Here is a 15,686-nt window from a genome sequence, read left to right as displayed (position 1 = left end):
CCTCAGCCTCCTAAGTAGCTGGGATTACAGGTGCCCACCACCATGCCCAGCTAATTTTTTTGTATTTTTAGTAAAGACTGGGTTTCACCATATTGGCTAGGTTGGTCTTGAACTCCTGATCTCAGGTGATCCTCTTGCCTCAGCCTCCTGAAGTGGTGGGATTACAGGTGTGAGCTGTTGCACCCAGCCCCATTTATTTTTGTCTTTAATTTCTATCATCAGTGTTTTATAGTTTTCAGTATGTAGGAAACTTATCTCTATTGTTAAATTTATTCTTAAAGTACGTTTTGATGTTACTGCAAATGAGTTGCTTTACTTGATTTCTCTTTTGGATAGTTCATGGGTAGCACATGTACATGCTATTGATTTTTGTATGTTGATTTTGTAATCTGCAACTTTACTGAATTTCTTTATTAATTCTTACCTTGTTGGTAGAGTCTTTAGGATTTTCTGTATATAAGATTGTGTTACGTGCAAAAAGAGAAATCTTTCTTTTCAGTTTGGATGGCTTTTATTTTACTTGCCTAACTGCTTTAGTTAGAATTTTCAGTACTATGTTGAATAAAAGAAGTTATTATTGTCTTATTCCTGATCTTAGAGAAAATGTTTTTAGATTTTTACTGTTCAGTAGGATGTTAGCTGTGGACTTGTCATTTATAGTTTTGATTATGTTGAGGTACATTCCTTCTATCCCTATTTGTTTAGAGTTTTTCTCACAAAAAGATGTTAAATTTTTTCAAATGCTTTTTCTACAGCTATTGAAATTTTAATATATTTGTACATGCTTTCTGTTAATGTGATATATCACACTTATTGATTTGCATAGATTAAACCGTCCTTGCACCCCAGGAACAAATTACACTTAAACTTTTTAATGTGTCATTGAATTTGGTTTGTATTTTGTTGAGAACATTTGCACGTATGTTGATCAGAGATATTGGCCTATTATTTTCTTTTCTTGTAACATCCTTGTCTGATTTTGGTAACAGGTCTCATAAAATGAGTCTGAGAGTGTTTTCTCTTTTTCAATGTTTTCTACGAGTTTGAGAAAGATTCACATTTATTCTTATTCCAGTGTTTGATAGAGTTCACCAGTGAAGTCATAGGGTCCTGGGCTTTTCTTCTTGGAGAGATTTTTGATTACTGATTCAATCTCGTTGGTCACTATTGGTCTGTTTGTATTTTCTGTTTCTTAATGATTCAGTCTTTGTAGATTGTATATTTTTAGGAATCTGTACATGTTACTTTAATAATTTTTAAGAGGATAGGATTCTGAAATGAAAATATTTGAGACCTGTAGTTCTAATTAATGACAAATCTAATATCCATTGTTGCCTCTAAAATGCTAGACTTATTCTAATTTGTTATTTATAAGTGATCTAATTTTTTTCTGGGCCTTTTGGAATTTGTCTTTTAATCCTGGGGTTCTCTAAGTGTTTGGTGTTTTGCCTTAGTGTAGGTATGTTTTGTATTCAAGTCACTAGGCTTTGAATCAGTCCTCCATCATGACAACTCCCATTTATTGTTTTTTAATATTTTTATCTCCACTATTGCCTTTATAATTTCTTTCCAAATGCCTTTTTTTAACTTTTAATCTTTTAGGATTGATTGTTTTATGTTCTAATCATTTTTTCCTGTTTTCTACTTCATTGTGTTTTTCTTCTACTTTTTGATAGATGTCCTTGATTTTTCCTTCATCCCTCTGTACTTTAGTTTCAGATTATTTCATCTTTAAATTTTATGAATCCTTTATTTTTCTCATATCGATACTTTTTAGTTTGTGACTCTCTGTTTTTATTGGCATTCTGTTATGTTACTTCAATTATTATTACATTTTCTCAAAGTTTTTTTACATTGCTTTTCCCCCATTATAGGTTTTTTTTTTTTTTTATTCTATTTGCCTCATTTTGGTGTTTGTTATGGTAGAGATTTTCCTCAAATAACTGGTATTGCTTAGTTGTCTAAGAATTGGTTGTGTATTTTTTTTCCTCTCCTTCCTTAAACTCAATGAAAATTGTATAAAAGGAATAAAAATATACAAGACTTCTAAGAGCAAAGAGAATCAGAAATTACTGGACGTTAGTTATCAAGAACTTTGAATTGGCCCCACAGAACCATGCAATGGCACCAGATCGTGGGACTAAAGCCTAGATAACAGAATACTTTAAAGTCCTTAGAGTATCCAAATACCTACCTTGATCAACCCATCAACTGATCTCATGTTGCTTTTCCAAGTCCTAGGTGTTTATTCTGGAGAAAAACTGAACAGTTCAACACCAGTCTTGTAGATTGTAAACACAGTGGATGGGAAAGTTGAAATATTGGAAAAAAGGTAGAATTCAGCAGAAGTCTGCGTCTCTACAAAGCTCCTAAACTGAAAGTATGTACCTTCCCAGGCAGGGGAGAAAAGGGTGTGTATGGCTCAGGAAGACATAACTAAATAAGTAGATAGGTAGATAAATTATCCTGGAAGAAAATCTCTCCACATTTCTTTGTGTTCATATGTATATTAGTGTTTACATTAACTATTTTTTCCTCCTTCATTTTACTTTATCTCATGCAAGTTAAATGATTAGCTATTTAATTCAAAGAGGTATTGTTACTGAACAAGAGCAAGCATGGATATGTTTTCGAGATGGATACATTAACACTTGGGGCTTGTGTCTCTCTGGAAAGAAAGTGAACATGTCTTCAATGGTACATGTAATAGTTGCAGAAAGTTAGGTGGAAGCATTCTTTCATTGTTTTTATTTGGAGGTGAATTGTGGGTAAAGGGGGTATATAGATTCTCACTTGCATAAAAACCATGGCTTATACTTGATTATCTGTTTGCAATTGAACATCAGTGCCATCTCTTTCCAAGGGCTCCTCTGCAGTTTAAGGACAATATTTCTCAGCATTCCCTTCCAATGAGACACACGTTCGTGAGGTTTAGAAGGTCAGGAAGAAGGAGAAGCCATTATTCTCTGTTGGCAGTGGCAGCCCCATTTGCTGGTAGATACAAGATTTGCCAGAGCTCCTCAGAGTTTTTGAACACCAGCTTCAGGACCACAGATTTAGAAAGTCCCTGGTAGCTTCAGAGAGCCTGTTAAAAACTGCAGCAGCCTCCAGTAGTCTCTTGAGAACCATTCTCTTCAGTGCTGCAGGCTGACATACTAAGCATTATCTTCCCTAATCATTGAGATAGACTTCTTGAACTTTACCCACCATTTCTTCCAAAGGTTGTGTCAATCCCAAATTCCTATATTAAACAAGATTAAATAAAGGGACTTTTATGTTCCTTATCCTCCTGTAACTATAATAATATGGCCCCAGTTCTTTTTCTCATGTGTCATGCCAGTATGTATTTCTTCCAGTGTTAGCACTCAGGTTCCTCTGACACGGAGGGCCCGACCTCTACAACCTTCCTTAGTCTTGGTCTTCTGGACTCTACTGAACTCTATGGATTTCCTTGATTTCTGATACGTGGTGCCCCTTTCATAGGTTATGCCACTGTATGTCAATCGCTGGTAAGGCTTGCAGTAAGGGCGTCCTAGACGTGGAGACATTAGGTCTGGTTAAATATGGTTGTATACATCCTTAATGTTGAGCCTCACTTTTTATGTAATTCTAATGACATATTTAATAGCTAAGAAGATATGACACAGAGGGGAAAGTGACTTATTAAAATGTGAACTGTAGGCTGGGTGTGGTGGCTCATGCCTGTAATCCCAGCACTTTGTGGGGCAGAGGTGGGCAGATCATAAGGTCAGGAGATGAAGACCATCCTGGCTAACACTGCGAAACCCCGTCTCTACTAGTAAAGATACAAAAAAAATTAGCCAGGCATGGTGTCACATGCCTGTAGTCCCAGCTACTGGGGAGGCTGAGGTAGGAGAATCACTTGAACCCAGGAGGTGGAGGTTGCAGTGAGCCAAGATTATGCATTGCACTGCAGCCTGGGTGACAGAGCAAAGCTCCATCTCAGGAAAAAAAAAAACAAAAAAACATTAATACTCATTAGTCTGCTTTGTATCCTATAATCAGTTAAAATGTGTGCTCTTATCTTTTATTAAATTTAACTTTGCTAGACTTGCTATAACTATAATGCCATAAAGATATATAATATCATTGGAAATAGCAATTTCCATCATTTAAGCCATTATTTCAGTCATTCAGCCTTCTCTGGGAGTTCATAAGTGTTAATGTTTGCGTTTTTGTTTGCTCTTTCTCCAGAAATACAGTCACGCACACAGAACTGTACCTCCATACACTCACATGGATACATACATACATATACATTGACTCATCCAGTTGGAAAAAATTCAAATAAGTTCAAAACATGATGACATATTACCCCTACAACTTCAGCTTGCTTCACCTAAGAACAAAGTATATTGTATTGCATAAACAAGGCATTATCCCATCAAAAATAACTAATTCATTATTAACATCCAATATCATTTCTATCTAATATCTCAACCACTTTAAAATTTTTCCACTTGCTCACTTGTTCCAATAATAAATAGAGTGGTGTTTTTGTTTTGTTTCGCTTTGTTTTTGAGACGGAGTCTTGCTCTGTCGCCCAGGCTGGAGTGCAGTGGCGCCAACTCAGCTCACTACAAGCTCCAGGTTCACACCATTCTCCTGCCTCAGCCTCCTGAGTAGCTGGGACTACAGGGGCACACCACCACGCTCACCTGTGTTTTTAGTAGAGATGGGGTTTCACCGTGTTAGCTAGGATGGTCTCAGTCTCCTGACTTCATGATCCGCCCACCTAGGCCTCCCAAAGTGCTGGGATTACAGGCGTGAGCCACCGCACCTGGACTGTCTGTTTTTAACCAAGACTACAAGGTTGCCATATGTCTTTTTAGTCCAAATAGTCCCTAAAGTTTGCTTTTATGTCTCTTCTTCATGTCGTTTAATTATCTGGTTCAAGTAACTTGATGAACACCCCACATTTTGGATTTGTTTGATTATTTCTTCATGATGTTGTTTCCTGTAATGCCTTTCTATTTCATGCAAATTAGAATTTGAGGCAAAGGTTTGATCCAGTTCAAATTAAACATATTGGCAAACATGGCTCATTGGTAATAACATACAATTTTTCTATTATGGAAAAAATAGTGATAAGGTTCAGTATTTTGGCCTTCATTATTTAATTAAAATAATATACTATTAAATGAATAATTTAATTTGTTTTACTTTGTAACTCTGTGGGAAATTTTCTCTCTGCCTAGTTGACACTGAGTAGCACAGGAGATAACACAGTTCATAGCAATTACATAAAAATTTGTTTTGGCTATGTTATACAGATAGCAGTTTTATAGAATGACTCATGATTTGTGCCAAATGAATTTCAGCTAGAACTCTGCAAAGGCATTTACGTAAGGAAATAAAATAGTTTATTCAGCATGAGAATCCCCTCTGAATGTGATCAGATGGAAATTAATTGGGGATTTCTTTGTCTTTCTGTCCTTTCGTATAGACTTCAATATAACTTTCCTAAATGAATTAAAAGATGAACTCTTTTATGTTCAAAACCTTAATATCATCTCATTAATGAACACATGACAAAGTGATTTTGATAGAGATATGCTTGCCATTGTCATTCTAGTCATTGTTAACGCCAAAAAACGATGTTGTCTGTATTAGCTGGAACATTCTAAGTGCCTTCAGGTTTAATTCAATCATTTCATTGAACATCAAGAACCAATATAAATAGTATTCAAATAATGCCATGTAAGAGGATTCTGGGCTTGCATTGAGACTTGTTCTTTTTTTACTTATGGAGCTGATTTGCTGTGAGACTTCAAGGAGGGCAAGGGACACACTCTGTACCTCCTATGAAGCTCCTTAGGAAACATCTGACCCAACTCTCTTGAGCTGTACGTGAAGAAACTCCAACCCAGAGAGGGTAAGGCCGAGGATTGTAGCATTTGAAGTACAGCAGTGTAAAGACATATAAAAGGGTCTGGGGGGGCAGGCAGGCCCCAGCCACATCTGCTTTCCTGCCAGCATCCCCATGCCTGGGCCATGCCAGCCCACCAGTGGGTCTCCAGATTCCAGGTACTCTCTCTGCCCTCATGGGTCTTCATATGCTGCTTTTTCAACTGGAATGCCTGCTTCCCATTCCTCGCCTCCCCACCCCCAACAACCTTCCCCGGAGACACAGCCGAAGGACCCTCCTTGCTTAAAGCTGGTGCTGATGTAGCTCCCACAGGAGCTGGGAGCCACACTCTTCCTCAGCAAATTTCTATAGCACTATTGCTTCTAACAGGGCCCATAGCAGCACACCTAGAAGGGGGCAGCCTCTTATCAAAAGCAGACACCTATCAAAAGTTCCTCCTACTTCAGAAGGAGAGGGGGCCCAGAGCTCTGAGTTGGCAAGGGGCTCCCAGGCAATGTACTGGAAAGCATCACTACTGTGGTGATTTTGCTAGTGACCCTTACCTTTAAATTTCCTCCTAGCAGACTCTAAGTTTCTCGTTGCCAGGGACCTTATTTCATCTCCAATCCTCTCCTGAGTGTCAGAGCGATAATAGGCACTAAATGTAGGCTAGATCGATACATATGTAAATGGAGATTTAAATAAGTTACAGTTCTGATTCTTTAACTGAAGAATCTTGTGAGTGAGGAAAACTCATTTCTACCTATATCAGTTCACTGTCCTTCCAAGAACACATATCCTACCATGTTTTGCAAATTTGATTATTTAAATAATAGCTGCCAGTATTACATTTTACACGATTTATTTTTGTCTCCTTTCCCCATCCAATTCTACATAGATATTAGCAAGTTAGAAAGCAGGACGTTTTACTAAGGAGGAAGAACAGTGCCTGCCCACCTTACCTACGAACCCTGGCCCAGTGCTGTGTCGGTGCTTTCTGGCCTCACTGCGACTGCTACAAATGTTTCCTTAGGCTTCTCTCACATACCATAGTCTTCTATTAGGTTGGTGCAAACGTAATTGCAGTTTTTGCCATTACTTTTAAAGGCAAAAGTAGCAATTACCTTTGCACCAACCTAGAAGATTTAGTAAGTCAACTAAACTTTCTTTTCTCACCAGTAAATATATTTCAGGATAACCCAGCATAAACCGGCAAAGAAAAAAAAAAAAAAAACAAGAAAAGAAAACAAACACTGACTCCATTTCTAACCTCTTTATCTAGGCAAACTATTCTCACAGTTAGACTGGACCATCTTAATATACCACTCGTGTCTTCATGACATGAGAGCATTTCGGGACAATGACACTCCATGTTCTATGTTGACGCTCCACATTCCTTTGTTCTGGTGGTTTGCTTTAAGGTCCAAGTCACGTCAGAGACAAGGAACACATTCCAGCACACGTCACCACAAGTATGGACACACTGGTTCAAACTCTGATCTGGATTGATTTAAACTTAATCTTAAGTAAAAAGAGGGTGTGGTCTGTCTGCAGTCATTGCTTTGATTTAAGCACAGAACTTTCTGCTGGGTTATTTTGTACTCTCACCTAAAGATTTAGTCTGGAATGAATAAATCACACCTCTCATGCTTCCACAGATATTGTAGGCCAAGCTGATGGGCAGTGCCTCTGATGGTCAGAGTGAAAAATCAGCCACAAACCGGAGGGAATGAGGAATGCAGCAATGAGACCTCTTTACAGGAACCATGAATAGCTGTTGTTTTTTGGCTTCTAACAGAGAGAAGATCACTCTTGCTGGAAGCAAAGGGAGTATTTTTTTTAGTAACTGCGCCTTTAGTATGGAGGTAATTTAAGTGCCTGTTTTTATGTGTTGCTGCTGTTGACTATCACAACCAGTTTTTCTAATTCTCTAAATGTTGAATACATCTTTCATGCCCCAGGAAGGGAGTGGCATCATTCTTAGATTCTTGTTGCATTCAGTTACTTTTAAATAACCTATGGCTGGCGGGCATGATGGCTCACGCCTGCAATCCCAGCACTTTGGGAGGCTGAGGCGGGCGAATCACAAGGTCAAGAGTTCAAGACCAGCCTGACCAACATGGAGAAACCCCGTCTCTACTAAAAATACAAAATTAGCCTGGTGTGGTGGCACACGCCTGTAATCCCAGCTCCCATTCTCTGAGGTGGGAGAATTGCTTGAACCTCGGAGGCGGAGGTTGCAGTGAGCCGAGATCATGCCACTGCACTCCGGCCTGGGCAACAAGAGCAAGACTCCGTCTCAAAAATCAATAAATAACCTATAGCTTTTTATTTTCATAAACATAGAGGAACTAAAAGAGGGTAGGCTTTAGGATTTTATGTGTTATAGGTCACAGTAATAATCAGCATGAGGAATACAGCCTGGAAGTTACATTGCCTACTCTGTTATAGTTTAAGAGGTGTCCGCTGTCATCACTTCACGGCTACTTGGCTTATGCATTGCAGGCTGTCAGCGGTGATGGCTGTACCCTGCAGGTCTTTTTCTCCTCTTGCCCTCCTCCTGGTTATTTAAGCTTGCAATTGTGCACCGCCTATCTGCCACGCCTCTCGGAAGTCTCCTTGGAAGACAGAGGCTTTGTCTAACATCCTATACATAGTTGCCTCACACATCTCTCACCAAGCACAAGCTACACATGTAGCTTTTGAGCTAGATACCTTATTTTACGGGACTAGTTTTCTTCCAAAATTTGTCAAAGTAACCCCCAGTTATCTTTCTAACAGCCCCATTAATGTCTGTTTTATGTAAAGCAGGGTTTCTCAACCTCAGCCTATTGACATTTTGGGGCAGACAGTGCTTTGTATTGGGTGCTACCCCCTGCACTGCAGGGCATGCTCCCATTCCCTGGCCTCTGCTCATTGGATACCAGGAGCAGTCCCCCTTCCCCAACTATGACAACCAAAAATGTCTCCAGACTTTGCCAAATGTCTCTTTAGAGACAATGTACCCCTGTTGAAAACAGATGTAAAATATCTGAAAATTTTATACAGATCAGAAAACGGAGGCACTGCACTTTAATTATTCTGGTTTCTACCATCACATATATACTGTGGACCTTCACGCTATACCAGTGTGGCTTGGCATTGGCCTCATAACATAATTCATTCAACTTATAGAACACTTGGCATTTACCAACAACTACACAGATATTTTTAAAAGACAAATTCAAAATATAACTACATTTCCCTTTCATTTACTTTCTCACTGGCATTTGCATTTATAAGTGATCTCTCATCACCCTTAACATTTTTTTGAAAGCAATTCGTGATTATTAATCTGCAATCAGTGAGTCATACATTGAGAGGAAGAATTTAAGAGCTTTCTGAGACCTCAATGATGACGAATGGTTCCTGGGATGTCTAGGGCTAACGCCCTGGTGTGACTGTGGGGCTGTGAGCAAAGGCAAGGCTGGACTTGGAGAATCTGAAACGTGAATGCGGAGGTGAAACCCAAGGGATTTTTGGAAACTGAAGACAAAGAAAGAGTCAGAGCTGCTGCTATCCAAGCAGAGGAGGGGCTGGGGAATTCCTGTGGGTCTGGGGATGCACAAAAGACATACCTTTGAGGAAATAGCAAGTAAGACTCAGCAGAGAATTAGGAAGCATGGCAAGAAAATGCAAGCCCAAAGTTCAGAGACTTGGGACCAGGAATCTACAAGAAGTGAAAGGAAAACCTAGGTGCCCCTCTGCTTACCCCTGGGAAGTGATAAGGCTGGTGCCATCTCAGAGGCTCTGGAGTCAGCGCCATATCCTCTGCCCAGCCAGAAAGCTCCCTGTAGACTTCGTGGGAGGGGAAGCCCCTGTTCAATGAGAAACTAGGTGGGTGGGTTGGTTTACACAAGAATTTGGGGACAAGAACCATAGCTATCATTTCTGGTGTCTACTCTTCATTCCCGACAAGTAATAAGAGCATGATGAAAAATTCTGATGAATGAAGGAACTCCAGTGAGATCACCCTAACGAAATCATAAGTCAACATGAATTTGCTTCTGCAATTCAATTATAGTAATTACGTGTCAATTTCTTAAAAGTTATAAATTGAATAAAGCTCTCAGGATGCATCTATTCCAAAGTAGAAATGTGAAGAGGACCTTACTACAGTTTATTAAAATCCCCTTTAAAATGTATACAGGTTAACGATTTTAACATAAATAGATGTATTCCTTTTTATAATCTTTATGCAGAAGGTTGAAAAGAGGTCACAGATTTAAAATGATACTGATTATTATCTTATTAAAAGATATAGAAAAACTGAATATTTTAATTTTCATTATTATACACATTTTGTTCAGTGTAACAGGATCCACCTGGGCTTTGAGTTGCATTTATGAGGCTGTCAGGGGACATGCAGGAAGCTTGATGGGCTGATCAGGGCAAGGAGCATAGCAAGGATTCTACGTGAATAAGGTGTGATAAAGCCATTTGGAAAATGTCACACACCATGGAGGGCAAAGGAAACTGGGGCTTTGTTCAGGGGATGCTTCCCGTGGTGGACACACCCATGTGACCCCCAGTGAATTGGGCCCTGGGTAATGCTCTCCCCTCGAGTATGAGTGGAAACTTTAGCTTGTTTCTCATCCATATAACCTGGCAAATGTGGTGGGATCTCATAACCTCCATGACTATTCCATCTGGGCAAACTGGAGAGAAGAACTTCTCCTGCCCACAGAAGAGGACAGTTGTCATGTTGTAGTGGCATTACACAACATGGAATTGCAGGGTCCTCTGGGGGCTGAGCATGGCCACTGGCGAACAGCCAGCAAGAAAATGGGAATAGCACGCCTACAACCAAGAGAAGACAAATAAGGCCAACAATCTGAAAGAGGTCCAACGTGGATTCTGTAACATTTGAGCCTCCAGATGAAACTGCATCTTGGCTGGCATCTTATTTTACATATGTGAGACCCTGAGAAAGTGACCCAAACTGTGGGATAATAAATATACATTGCTCAAATCCACTAAGTGTGTGGTGAATTGTTCTACTGCACTAGAAAATTAATACACTGAGTATAATTTGTGCTTGTCACTGACAAGGATATATTACCCAGGGCAAAGATTTTGCAAAAGGACAAAAAATGAAAAAACTAAAGTGTTATTTCCCCAAAATGTCAGGGAGGTTGAAAATTTAAGGAACCCACTACTTGGATTCCTATGCCATTGATAACAGGAGGAAATTATGATACAAGCAAAGACTCATGACCTTCTGAACCCGATTTCAGTGGATTTCTTAGCAGAGGACTTTCAAGGGGAGATGGGTGTCCCCTTGGTGCACACAGAGCCCCCACACTGGCAAGCCATCAGGCATGGTCATTGGGAGGCAGCTGCAGTGGGGGAACTTCCTCAGCAGGCATCGACACCTACACAGTATGTGTATACTGTTTTAGATATGAAGTGACTGAGTACGTCAGCTCAGGGGTGGTGGTGAAAAAGGAGAGGCAGTAGCAGGCTCCAGAGTGAGGACAACATAACACAGGTGAGGTAGCACCTAAGGGTCGTAGGAATGCTTTGAAAAGGCTGGAATTTCTACAGAAGCTGGGAATAATCCATTTTGACCATTGCCACCAGGTTATGAGAAAAAGACAGGCCTGGCCTGTGGAAAGCAGTTTCCGAATTAGTTCTAAATAGGGCATCTGTGAGTCAGCATGGGAACTGACTTGGATAGGTGCCCTCAAGATCTCATGATAAGATATAGTCTTCTTAATTGTGAGTTTCATAAGAGCACACCTATGTTCTAGTTTATCGCCTTCTAACCACCTTAGCATATGTCATTCATACTTAGTTATAATCGATATATTTATTTAGGATCAGAACTAGCTGACTCTGATGGTGATATGGTTTGAATTTGTGTCCCCGCCCAAATCTCATGTTGAATTGTAATTCCCAATGTTGGAGGAAAGTTTTGGTGGGAGATTATTGGATCAAGGGGGCGGATTTCTCCTTTGCTGTTCTGGTGCTAGTGAGTGAGTTCTCATGAGATCTGGTCATTTAAAAGTGTTCAGCACCTCCTCCTTCATCCTCTTCCTCCTGCTCTGGCCATGTAAGACATGCCTGCTTCTCCTTTGGCTTCCACCATGATTGTAAGTTTCCTGAGGCCTACCCAGAAGCAGAAGCCTGTAGAGCTTGCAGAACCATGAGCCAACTAAACCTCTTTTATTTATAAATTACTCAGTTTCAGGTATTTCTTTATAGTTGTGCAAGAACAGACTAATATGGATGGTTTGATGGTTCAAAACTAGGTGTGCAGATAAAACAACTGCTTCTTCAATCTACGTCCTAGTCAAAGGGCTTGCTTCTCATGACTACAAGAGAGGCTTACACTAAAAGGTACTGCTTCTGAAACTCTGGACTCCACAGAAAAATTACACATACTCTAGAATTTACATTTCTATTTGGAAGCCAAAATACTTTCTTATATCATGCTATATATTAACCACAGTTTTTCCTTTCGTTGTGGAAAGGTGGACTTTGTCTCTTGAAAGAGTTATGTCTGCTTATGAATTAAAATAGTCATTTGACTTTGAAGCTGTAAAAATCTATTAAGATTATAAAATGTCTATTTTTTCTACATTTCCTCTTAACCTCAACACAAAAACCTGAAAAGAGTATTATTTTGAAAGAATCAACTGGTGGTGTGGGTTTTGTATTCTAGATTGTTTTTGAGTGGTTGGGCTGATTTCTGAAATTATTTCATGTTTCCAACCTTCAAAGAGATTTTAAAATCAGAACAAATTGACTTTGATGGCTTGATCACATAGAATCACACGTAGAACACCTGGGATCTTATATTATCTTCTTTCTAAAATGGACTTTTAAACATTTCAGTGAGACAAAAGTAGGGAAGGAGGGAAAATGGGAGAAAAGGAGAGAAAGAGAGAGAGAGTGAGAAGATGTAGATAATATGGTTGCTAATGTAAATAGTGTTCACAAATATATGGTATAAATCTGTTTATATAAAAGTTTAAGTTCTTCAATATGAATTGTTCTATTTTGTGAAGTTGTCTGACACCATCGTGCACACTGTGCTAATTTGGGAATACTTCTTGAACCAGAAATTCAAACACAAGGAGAAGGAAGAAATGAATGTTCAGCACTCTGAGAGACAGTACTTCATTCTGCAATAATTTGTTGTGTTCATGATTTCTCCGAAAGGGATTGATGGGTTAATTAATTTGTCTTTTATCTTACCTATGTAACTACTCAAAACCTGCTTGTATTCCAAAAGAGTGTGTCTCTGACATTGGCGGTATCTACCGCACCTTCTTTCACGGCCTTTGTACACAGTGACTTTACTGCAAGGGCAAAGGGCAAGGGAAATGGAGAACTGTTTCCCTGGGGCCTCAGCAGTGTTAGGAGGGAAGATATTTAAGGAAACCAGCCACTCGGTCAAAGCTGAGCCTAGGACTTTTCTGCTCTTCAGTGAATGCATACATGTTTTTTCTGTTTCTGATATGGAGAAGCCCTCTAAAATTTGGAGCCAGGGGCAAACAGGAGGGAACTAAGTTGGCCATTTAAATGGACTGTTGCTTTTCCCTCTTGCTTCCTGGTGCCTCCCACATCAACCCCAGGACAATTAAGATCTGGATGAAAGAGTGACTTCTCTGAGAACCACACCACATTTACCCCACATTCCAAGCTGTAGCTCCGGTCTGCACAAAGGTGAGAGAAGAAGAGTTTTGAGCAGAAGGATATGTGAGTGAAGTCTTCTGTTGAACTCCACTGCAGTCTTAAGCACTTGAAAGAGACTAACAGTGTTGGCAAATTATGGAATCTGGCCAAGGAAGCTACTGCTTAGCAGGAAAAGGAGACATTTTGGTTCCTTGAAGTACAGATAAACACAGAAATACGGGAAACGAAAACTGTGTCACGTTGAAACCCTGAACAAGTTGAACCGTCGTAGTATAGAGGGAGGCAGCCTTGCCCATGATGAGGGCCATGGGCCCACGGTTAACTGCTCGTGGTTGGTTCTCATACCTGTGTCCAACTCTTCTTAAGCTCCGTGGGAACAATATTCAGACCCCCCTTGTAGGTTTGTGATGAGAAAACATTAAGTTAACGCATGTAAGGAACTTAGACTGGGGTTGGCACAGAGTCAGCACTATGCAGCCACATAAATCAATGAATTATCCACAGAAAGACTCTCTTTACAAATGAGCTTCCTTGTATTGGTTGAAATCAGATGTGATCTTCTTACAAACAGGACCCTCTCTCATTATCATTAGATGTAGTAATAGCACAGTATTCATCTTAACTAGCTTTCCCAAGCTCAGGAAACATCCAACTCAGCATCAAATCCTGCTAATTTTATCTTCCATGTCTTTCTAATGACATGGAAGTCATTAGACTTCCACTTTGATCCACCACTTTTATCACCACCGCCACCACCACCGCTGCCACCATCACCACTACCACCTTTATCACCACCACTACCACCACCACTGCCGCCACCATCATCACCACCACCACCCTTATCACCACTACTACCACCACCACCACCACCGCCACCTCCACCATGACCATGCCTTCCCATACTTGAAGGGCTGTTAACCCCATAGGTGGGTTGGTGCATGGTTTCTGCCCTCTTTTCCATCCTCCTCCATCCAATTTCTATAATCCAGATGGTGCCATCATTTCACATCATTTCAAAATATATGTATGGACATAAACACCCTCTTTTCCACCCTACCCACCTTTTAGCTTCTCAATTATTTTATATAAATATAATTAGAATAAATTATAACTGATTGTGAGAGAAAGACTTCCTACTTCCTATTCCTTGTGAGAGAAAGACTATCTGACCTACAACTACCTTCATAGTCTGGGTCTGTCTACAGCATTCATCTCTCTATGTTTGATATGGTTTTGCTGTGTCCCCACCCAAATCTCATCTTGAATTGTAGTTCTCACAGTCACCATGTGTCATGGAAGGGACCAAGTGGGAGGTAATTGAATCATGAGAATGGTTAACTCCATGCTGTTCACATGATAGTGAGTGAGTTCTCACAAGACCTGATGGTTTTATAAGGGGGCTTTTCCCTCTTTCACATGGCATTTCTTGCGGCCGCCATGTGAAGAAGGATGTGTTTGCTTCTCTTTCGGCCATGATTGTAAGATTCCTGGGGCCTTCCCAGCCTGCGGAACTGTGAGTTAATTAAACCTCTTTTCTTTATAAATTAACCAGTCTTGGGTGTGTCTTTATTAGCAGCATGAGAATGGACTGATAGAATATTCATCATGTTTACTCCATTTGATCAACATTACACTGTTTTGCACTATACACAGTTGTTACTTTTCAGGAACTTGGCAAGGCTATTCTCTCTTTCTGGAATCGTTTCTTTTCAAGGCCAACTTTAGGAACCCACACAAATTATTCAAAACTTGGCTGAGAGCTGCTCACTCAAGAAGGCTTCCTCAAGCTCCGTGAACAGTTCACATCTCCTTGCTGTAGATCTCAAGGCACTGGTCTTCCCGAGCAGAACTAATCAGACTTGCGGTTTCCCATGTGTTGGTGTGTCTCCCAACTCCAGGACCACAGGTCTGAGGCGTCATGGTTTTCTGCACTTCCCCTGGGGCACAGCATAGAGCAAGTGCAGGTGCCCAGGGAAGGCGTGGGATGAGAGGTGAAGGTGGAGACATCAGGGATCCCAGAGTTAAGGAGCTGGACCAGAGTCTGGAAGCTGAGTAGCCACAGCTTCCCGCCTCCACCTTTCCCTAGGCTTCCAGTGTTGACCAGTTATAATTTATTCTAATTCAAGGAAAAATG

At 40.3% G+C, this 15,686-nt stretch overlaps 1 long non-coding RNA gene across 1 annotated transcript; it reads left to right on the top strand.

The window, feature by feature from the left end:
* The first annotated feature begins 1,906 nt into the window (after window positions 1-1,906).
* On the top strand, window positions 1,907-7,969 carry LOC103884909. Its single transcript, XR_002522407.2, has 3 exons — window positions 1,907-2,380; window positions 5,774-5,896; window positions 7,528-7,969. It is a non-coding gene; the product is annotated as an uncharacterized LOC103884909 (long non-coding RNA).
* Window positions 7,970-15,686: the final 7,717 nt, after the last annotated feature.

Source organism: Papio anubis, chromosome 5 (assembly GCF_008728515.1).
Source record: "Papio anubis isolate 15944 chromosome 5, Panubis1.0, whole genome shotgun sequence".
NCBI lineage: Eukaryota > Metazoa > Chordata > Mammalia > Primates > Cercopithecidae > Papio > Papio anubis.
Note: the sequence above shows the minus strand (reverse complement) of the source record. Positions and strands in the feature narration are given on the sequence as shown.